The 8,012-nt window shown below is 47.8% G+C and overlaps 2 long non-coding RNA genes across 2 annotated transcripts; both read right to left on the bottom strand.

Annotated features, from left to right (window-relative positions):
• Nucleotides 1–249: 249 nt before the first annotated feature.
• Nucleotides 250–1,944, bottom strand: LOC144329290 (uncharacterized). The gene is made up of 2 exons (XR_013394766.1): nt 724–1,944; nt 250–684 (listed from the first exon to the last, which is right to left on the bottom strand). It is a non-coding gene; the product is annotated as an uncharacterized LOC144329290 (long non-coding RNA).
• Nucleotides 1,945–2,031: 87 nt separating this feature from the next.
• Nucleotides 2,032–7,072, bottom strand: LOC144329291 (uncharacterized). The gene is made up of 3 exons (XR_013394767.1): nt 6,903–7,072; nt 6,129–6,863; nt 2,032–2,191 (listed from the first exon to the last, which is right to left on the bottom strand). It is a non-coding gene; the product is annotated as an uncharacterized LOC144329291 (long non-coding RNA).
• Nucleotides 7,073–8,012: the final 940 nt, after the last annotated feature.

Raw genomic sequence — 8,012 nt, forward strand, 5'->3', positions numbered from 1 at the left:
CTGTTCTGATGATCAGATCAGATCTGACATCACTCCTGGTGTTATGTACTGAGTTGAATAGGATCCAAAATGCAGCATTCTGATTGGTCCTAGAACAATAGGCTTCAGAATACAGCAGTCTGATTGGTCCACAGGAGCCACCCAATCCAACTCCAGGTGGAAGTGAATCTGAAGCCTTATTTACCTAGGGATCCATCAGCCACGCCATCCCCGGACCTTGGAGGGAACAAAAGTACCAGGAAAGCAAAATCTTCTTTGGAGAAAAAGTTTATTGAAATCTGTCCACAGAAACATTCTGTACACAGAGACAGCCAGCTAGATAGCTCCTGAAAATACACTGGCTGTAAAGAAATACGCATCTACAGACTTCTTATACTCTTCTGAACACTCTCCCCCCTCCCATACCTTCTCAAATTATTCCCTTACATAGCACATCTATATTGCTTGCTAAACACATTTTATTGCTTGCTAAACATTCCCGTCTTTCTGCTAGCTAAGCATTTCCTCCCCTTTCCTTCGTACACGTGTCTTCATCTTTGCATTAGTAAGCATAAGGCAGGAAAAGGGCCTCTTTAAGCAGCTGGGTAGGAAATGAACTTTTGACCTGCCCGCCAAATTTAGTAGGTCTGGTTAGTTACTGCTAACAGCAGCGGTTTCTTGCTAGCTGACTAGGCAGGAAACGACCTCCTGACCTTCTTGCTAGCTGACTAGGCAGGAAATGACCTCCTGACCTGTCTGATTAGAAATAGCAAGCAACTGCTGTCTTTGCTAACTGTCTGGCCGAAATTTGCAGAAGTAAGATTAGCTCAGAGATTTACTTAGGAATTTACTGCAGATAGTATTCACAAAGTACAGAGCTTAGAAAATATTGAGAGAAACCTTTCCCATCTCCCTTTACTCCCTCCTCTTCTTTTGAACAATCTATTACTTAGATTCGTTCTGGGGTAGGGGTCTATAGTTTCTCATTACAGCAGTCACGTGAGGTCCCATCATGCGAGACATCATCTTTCCCATCATATTCTGCAAGCATTGCATCAAGCAGGGAATACAAAAGCAGAAAAGCAATAGAAGCATTATTGGGCCTATCACCATAGTAAATATCCTCCCCATCCATCCACCTGGGAAGATGCTATCCAACCAAGACATATCCCAGCCCTCCCAAGTTTGTACAGGGACATGTGCTACCTTTTCAATGCTTGCTGCCAGATCACGGATAGCCTCGCCATGGTCTGAAATGTTGAAGCAACATGCTCCATTTCAGCCATTTGTAACCACCTATTGTAGGGGTTATGGGCACCCCACTCAGTCATCAAACGGGAAATGTCGGCAAGGGAGGTCGGGGGACTTTTCCTTGGCTGTGCCAATACACATGTGGGCTCTCCAACTAAAAAGAAAAGGAGAATCATCAAAGGTATAGATGGATTACGTTTCCTCCCACAAATACGGTACCGTTCATGCCAACAAAAATACAGGAGCATCCAAACAAGCAGGCCGGTACATATCAGTCCTACCCACCATCCCCAATATCTCCATGGTTCCTCCCACCAATATTCAGTCATGGTGGGTATCGTGTCAGTCACTCAAGGGTATGTGTGTAACTACCTCTAAGGCCCACTGGGTGTATGGTACTTCGATGAGTGGGAGAAAGAGAAGCACCTCCTGGAGGGGGGTTTGGTGAGAAATAAAAAGCAACACACCCACAAGAATAGACTGCTGCTAAAACTCTAGCCTGGTGAGGAGTCAAATGCCCAATGGGGTGGTCCTCTTCCCAAATTATTGTAAGTCTCGCTCTGTCCCTATATTGTGGTAGGATATTCTCAGGTGGGTGAGTTCGTAGAACAGGTACGTTGGGAGCGCTGCCTGCGGGCGCCCCTCCCATCCAATTCTTCAGCCGGAGGTATCAGCCTCCGGAGTGATACCAGCAGGGCGGTCGTCAGCGGAGGGTCTAGAGATGGTCAGCCGAAGGGGTTAATCAGGATTTAACTGCACAGTCCAATCTGTAGTGGTCACTCTGGTGTGGTGGACCCAAGGGGTGATGCCGGCGAATTTCACGGCGGTGGGTGTGGAGAGCAGGACGATATAAGGTTCCAGCACGGTTGTAGCTGCGTCCGTGCCTAATCGTTTACCCACACTTCATCACCTGGCTCGAACTGATGCAGCCAACACACAGGGGTTGCGAGCCTGGGTCCACCTGTCGAGACAAAAGAAAACTTGGGAGAGTGACTGTACATAGTTATTCAATTGCACATCTTGGCTAGCATATGGAGTTAACATTCTAACATATGGAACTGGTCTTCCAAACAGAATTTCAAAAGGTGACAGGTGGGTTCGCTTTGACGGGAGACTGCGGACCCTGAGTAATGCCAGAGGTAACATGGTCACCCAATTAGACCTGGTTTCCTGCGTCAGCTTGGACAGCTGATTCTTTAGAGTCCTGTTCATTCTCTCTACCTTTCCAGAACTCTGGGGTCTATAAGCAGTATGCAGCTTCCAGTTGATCTGGAGCGCTTTTGCCAGTCCCTGTAGGACCGCATGAACAAATGCTGGTCCATTGTCAGATCCTATGGACCTTGGCAATCCATAGCGAGGGATGATTTCCCTAAGCAGGCACCTGGTTACTTCAAATGCCTTTTCAGTCTTTGTTGGCCATGCTTCGGCCCTCCGGTGTAGGTGCACACTGCCACCAGCAGGTAGCGGTGTAGTCCACAACGGGGTAATTCAGTGAAGTCCACGACAAGATCTTCCATAGGTGCAGTTCCACTATGCTGAATCCCTGGGGGAGCCAGTGGTCCGGCTCTGGGATTATTCTTTTGACACAGCAGGCATTTCCTGGAAATCTGGGCTGCCAGTTGATAGAGGTGGGCTATATAGAAGCACTTCTCCAGCTGCTTGGTTGTAGCATCTGGTCCTATGTGGGTTGAATCATGGTATCTCTGAATTACCTGCCGAGAAAGAGACTCTGGAATCCATATCCTGTCATCAGGGGTAAGGTACCATCCTTCTTTGGACAATGTCAGCTCCTGAGCATCGGCAGTGTCCCTTTCCTGCTTCGTGTAAGCTGGCTTGTCAGTGGTGCTTAAGATCTCTTCTGGGACCAGTGCTCCAATAACCAAGGCGGGGGCCAGTTCCCGGGCTGCTTCTTTGGCCACTTTGTCTGCCAATCGATTTCCTCTGGCCACTTCTCCTGGTCCAGTCTTGTGTCCATAACAATGGATAACTGCCACTGCCTCGGGCTCCCATACAGCATCCAGAAGGTTCAATAAGGCTTGTGGGTGGGCCACCTGGCTTCCTCTGGAGGTAAGCAAACCTCTTTCTTTCCATAAGGCTCCATGGGCATGTAAAGTCAGGAATGCATACTTAGAGTCTGTATAAATGTTTATCTTCTGTCCCTTTGCCAGGCTCAGGGCTCTGGTAAGCGCAGTTAGCTCTGCCAGCTGGGCCGATGTTCCAGGCGGGAGTGACTTTGCTTCGACCACCTGGTCTTCCAGGGCTACCACTGCATAGCCTGCTTTCCGGTGTCCAACCTCAATGAAGCTGCTTCCATCCATAAACCATGATGGCCACTAGGGGTCTGCTTCATCTTTAAGGTCAGGTCTGCTAGAGTACACCTCATCCATTACTTCAATGCAGTCATGCGTGGGCTCCTCACCTACTCCTACCGGTAATAGGGCAGCTGGGTTGAGGGCTGTGGTGACTTGGAATTTTTAACGCGGATGTAGTAGTAGCATCTGACATTTCCTCATTCTAGCCTAGGAGAGGAAATAGGTACCCTTCATGTCAAGCAGAGCTGGGACTGCATGCGGGGTTACACAAACAGTGTCTTGGCCAAAAGTAAATTTGTCTGCTTTGTTCAGTAGGGTAGCTACTGCCACAACTGCTCTCATGCATGGCGGTAAACCTTGTTCTGTAGGCGTCAGGCGTTCAGATAGGTATGCCACGGGCTGCTGCCAGCTTCCCAATTTTTGGCATAGCACTCCCTTTGCTGTTCCCTGGTCTTCATCCACAAACAGGGAGAAAGGCTTCTCAGGATTTGGGATGCCCAGCGCTGGTGCTTGCTGCAATGCCTTTTTCAAATCCTTGAAGGCATGCTGTTGCTCTTTCCTAAGCAGCCTTGCCCTCCTCTTCTTCTCCTAACGGTGGACTTCCCGTCTTCAGGGCCATCAACTTCTCTGCCTGGTACTTCTCCTTTTTTCTTCTGGGTCTCTTTTTCCCTCTGATTATAAGTGGTTTGGGCTATTTCTAACATCCATTCAAGGGTGTGGCCCATAAAAACCTTCATTTTTCTTGGTGGATATCGGGCGCCGCTTGGGCTACAAAGGCAGTTTTTATGATAGGGGCATTGGCAGCCTCATCTGGGTCCACAGGGATATACTGGCGGTAGGCTTCCTTCAGCCTCTTTAAGTAGGCTCCAGGGGCCTCCTCTGTCCCTTGTACTATTTCTCTGGCCTTCACGAAGTTGGTGAGTTTTCTGGCTGCCCTCCTCATGCCATTTAAGACATTCTGGCGATAAGTGGTGAGGGTATTTTGCCCTTCTATGATCTGATAATCCCAATTCGGTGTAGTTTCAGGATATCCTGTTGCAACAGCTTGATCTCCTGCCCCCTGCGCTCTCATGTGTGCTCGGGCTTCAGCATGAAATTGCCTATCCTCCTCTGTAGCTAGCAGGGCATCCATCAAATATTACACATCATAAAAAGTGGGGTTGTATGTTTTAAAAATTTCCTCAAACAGCTTAATTATTTTGGCAGGGTTTTCTTCAAATGAAGGGTTTTGGTTCTTCCAATTACAAACATCTGCACTAAAGAAGGGGACATGTTGAACTGTATGAGTTCTATTGGGCACCACCCCATTAGGTCCCGCGGGGGTCGGAGGGTCATACACTCTATGGAGAGGCATCACTCTGGCCGCGCCCTTCTCCTGTGCTTTATGTGCCCTATGGAGGGTCACTCTTTTCACTGCCTTTCCCCACTTTTTCTGCCACTTTCTTCTCTGTTCCCCTATACATCCCGCTGTTTTTAACATATGGGGACTAACATCCACTTCTCATAAAGTTCCACATACTTTTTCAAACGTTTTGCCTGTTCCTCTGTTCATATCTTTCCATCACTTGTCAACTTAATCAATCTTCCTACAAATGCCTCATCCTCATCATCCTCTTCTCGTTCCTCCCTTTCTCCATCTTCGCCCAGGTCTTAACAATGCATTGTCCACGGGATTGGGGGCTGGGCCATCTGCTCCCTGTGGCGGGGGTGGTGCCAGGGCTGTTGCCAGGGCATAAGGCGGTGGGGCATCAAAACTTTATCTTCTTCCATCTCTGAATCCTGGAGGACTGGGGGGTTGTCCTCCTGTCTTCCTGACTGAGCAAATACGGCTGCCTGAGACTTTTTGGCAGCATGACTTCAGCCAGGAGGGGGGGGGGGTTCTTTTCCACATTGGTCTTCCATGGATTTGATCAGGGTGGACATTCAAAATGTTCTGATATAATGGATTAATGAGTTGCAAATCAAGGGTCCCGGTGGACGGCCAATTTGTTATTTTGGGATGGGCCAATCTAATTCACAATGTCCTCATCTTCCCCTCTCATCAGCTTGAATCTCCAAAAGCATTTCAAAGGGGTACTTTTACTTTGGCCAGAACCCATTTCTTCCAGATCCTTCGCTACTATTCACAGTAAAAATTCTCTCACACAACAGACCTGCCAGAAAATGCACAACCCTGCAATCACCCAAGGGGAACGCTAAGCCCTGGCCCACACTTAACAATTCAGCCACTGGAGTATCTTGACATGCAACATACAACATACAAATCACATCAATATAATTTCAACATGTAACACACTAAACACACCAAAATAACTTCAGCATGCAATACACAAAACACACCAAAATAACTTCAGCATGCAATACACAAAACACACCAAAATAATTTCCCCTCCTTCTTCTGTTCCAAATTTTTGCTGGTGGCACTCTCCTGCACAACCAGTCCCCTTTTTACCAAACCTTACTGGTGGCATAACACTGCCACGCCCTTTTTTCCCTTCCTGGTGGCCCTCTGCACAACCAGGTGAGGCTTGATCAGACCTCGCCCCCCTTTTCCTTGGGGGCCCACGCCCTTTCCCTTGGGCTTACCGTTTTCCGCTGCGGACCTGTCCCCTTGGCGCCGTCCTCTTTGTTTTTCTCCCTCAACAAGATGTCTCCACTGCAGGACAGTGTGGCCGGCTTCCCCCACGAAACAGGTGGGGTGCGCGCTGAAGCCTGCAAACGCTGCTGAGCTGTTCACCTTGGTTGAGCCTGGCCCTCCGGTCCGTATTGGGGAGAGGGCTGATCCCGGCACGAGCCCCCAAAGAAATGAAGCCTTATTTACCTAGGGATCCATCAGCCACGCCATCCCCGGACCTTGGAGGGAACAAAAGTACCAGGAAAGCAAAATCTTCTTTGGAGAAAAAGTTTATTGAAATCTGTCCACAGAAACATTCTGTACACAGAGACAGCCAGCTAGATAGCTCCTGAAAATACACTGGCTGTAAAGAAATACGCATCTACAGACTTCTTATACTCTTCTGAACACTCTCCCCCCTCCCATACCTTCTCAAATTATTCCCTTACATAGCACATCTATATTGCTTGCTAAACACATTTTATTGCTTGCTAAACATTCCCGTCTTTCTGCTAGCTAAGCATTTCCTCCCCTTTCCTTCGTACACGTGTCTTCATCTTTGCATTAGTAAGCATAAGGCAGGAAAAGGGCCTCTTTAAGCAGCTGGGTAGGAAATGAACTTTTGACCTGCCCGCCAAATTTAGTAGGTCTGGTTAGTTACTGCTAACAGCAGCGGTTTCTTGCTAGCTGACTAGGCAGGAAACGACCTCCTGACCTTCTTGCTAGCTGACTAGGCAGGAAATGACCTCCTGACCTGTCTGATTAGAAATAGCAAGCAACTGCTGTCTTTGCTAACTGTCTGGCCGAAATTTGCAGAAGTAAGATTAGCTCAGAGATTTACTTAGGAATTTACTGCAGATAGTATTCACAAAGTACAGAGCTTAGAAAATATTGAGAGAAACCTTTCCCATCTCCCTTTAAATCCACAACCTGATTGGCCTACAGGAGAATCCCAGAATTAGCCAATCACATGGGGCCTATTGTGTAAATAATGTCTATAAAGCAGACATTCTGGGGGAACTCCCATTCCTCCTCACCACTATGAGCTGAATAAAGAGCATGAAATCCACTCTCGACTCCGAGTATATTTCATCTGGATTTACTCTTGACAGTTGTCCGTCATCATACTTGCACTGCCTTGACTACTGCATCTCTCCAGATGTATCAGACTACAACTTCCATCAAGCCTAGCCATAGGGCAGGCTGCAGAATCATAATCAAACTGTTATGTTTACACACAGCGGTGGACTACCCTGTGCTGAAATGAAGGCCTTTGCCAAGAATGGAGGGGTTGGCTCACAAACAGATTCCCCAGGCTTTTCGCCAAGGCCTTATGGAACAGAGGAATGTTCAGCCTCTACCTTAAAGCTTTGACTCTCGACCAGCTGCTTTTAATGGTAAGAACGAGCTCCCGGTGAGAAGTTCTGGACATCTGATGAAAACTTGGTAATTTATGTTCTAATGCTTTGGTCCACTGAAGATCAAAACTCAAATCCGTTTTCCAAATGAAATCCAGATTCGGCTTCTGCTGTGAGCTAGACTTTCCCTCCCCAAAAATGATGTCACCAGCAGCGGATCTGAACCCACATTCCTCCAACTCAGCTGCAATCCTAATGACATGAATCATAGTCCAACCAGACAACCTCTACAGTTCCAGTTGGTGACTCTCGGGGCTCCTATACACCTGTGGTGCATTTAAGCACGATGGTGAGCAATTCTCCAACCACTTCCATGTTTGCATAGGAGCACCAAAAAGCTTCTGTGAAATCTGTGGTGTTCAGGGCATGAATAAAGTCCCTCTGGCCATTCCCCTATACAGTGGTACCTCGGTTTATGGACTTAATCTGTTCCGGAAG

Source organism: Podarcis muralis, chromosome 12, assembly GCF_964188315.1.
Source record: "Podarcis muralis chromosome 12, rPodMur119.hap1.1, whole genome shotgun sequence".
In the NCBI taxonomy this organism is placed as follows: Eukaryota; Metazoa; Chordata; class Lepidosauria; order Squamata; family Lacertidae; genus Podarcis; species Podarcis muralis.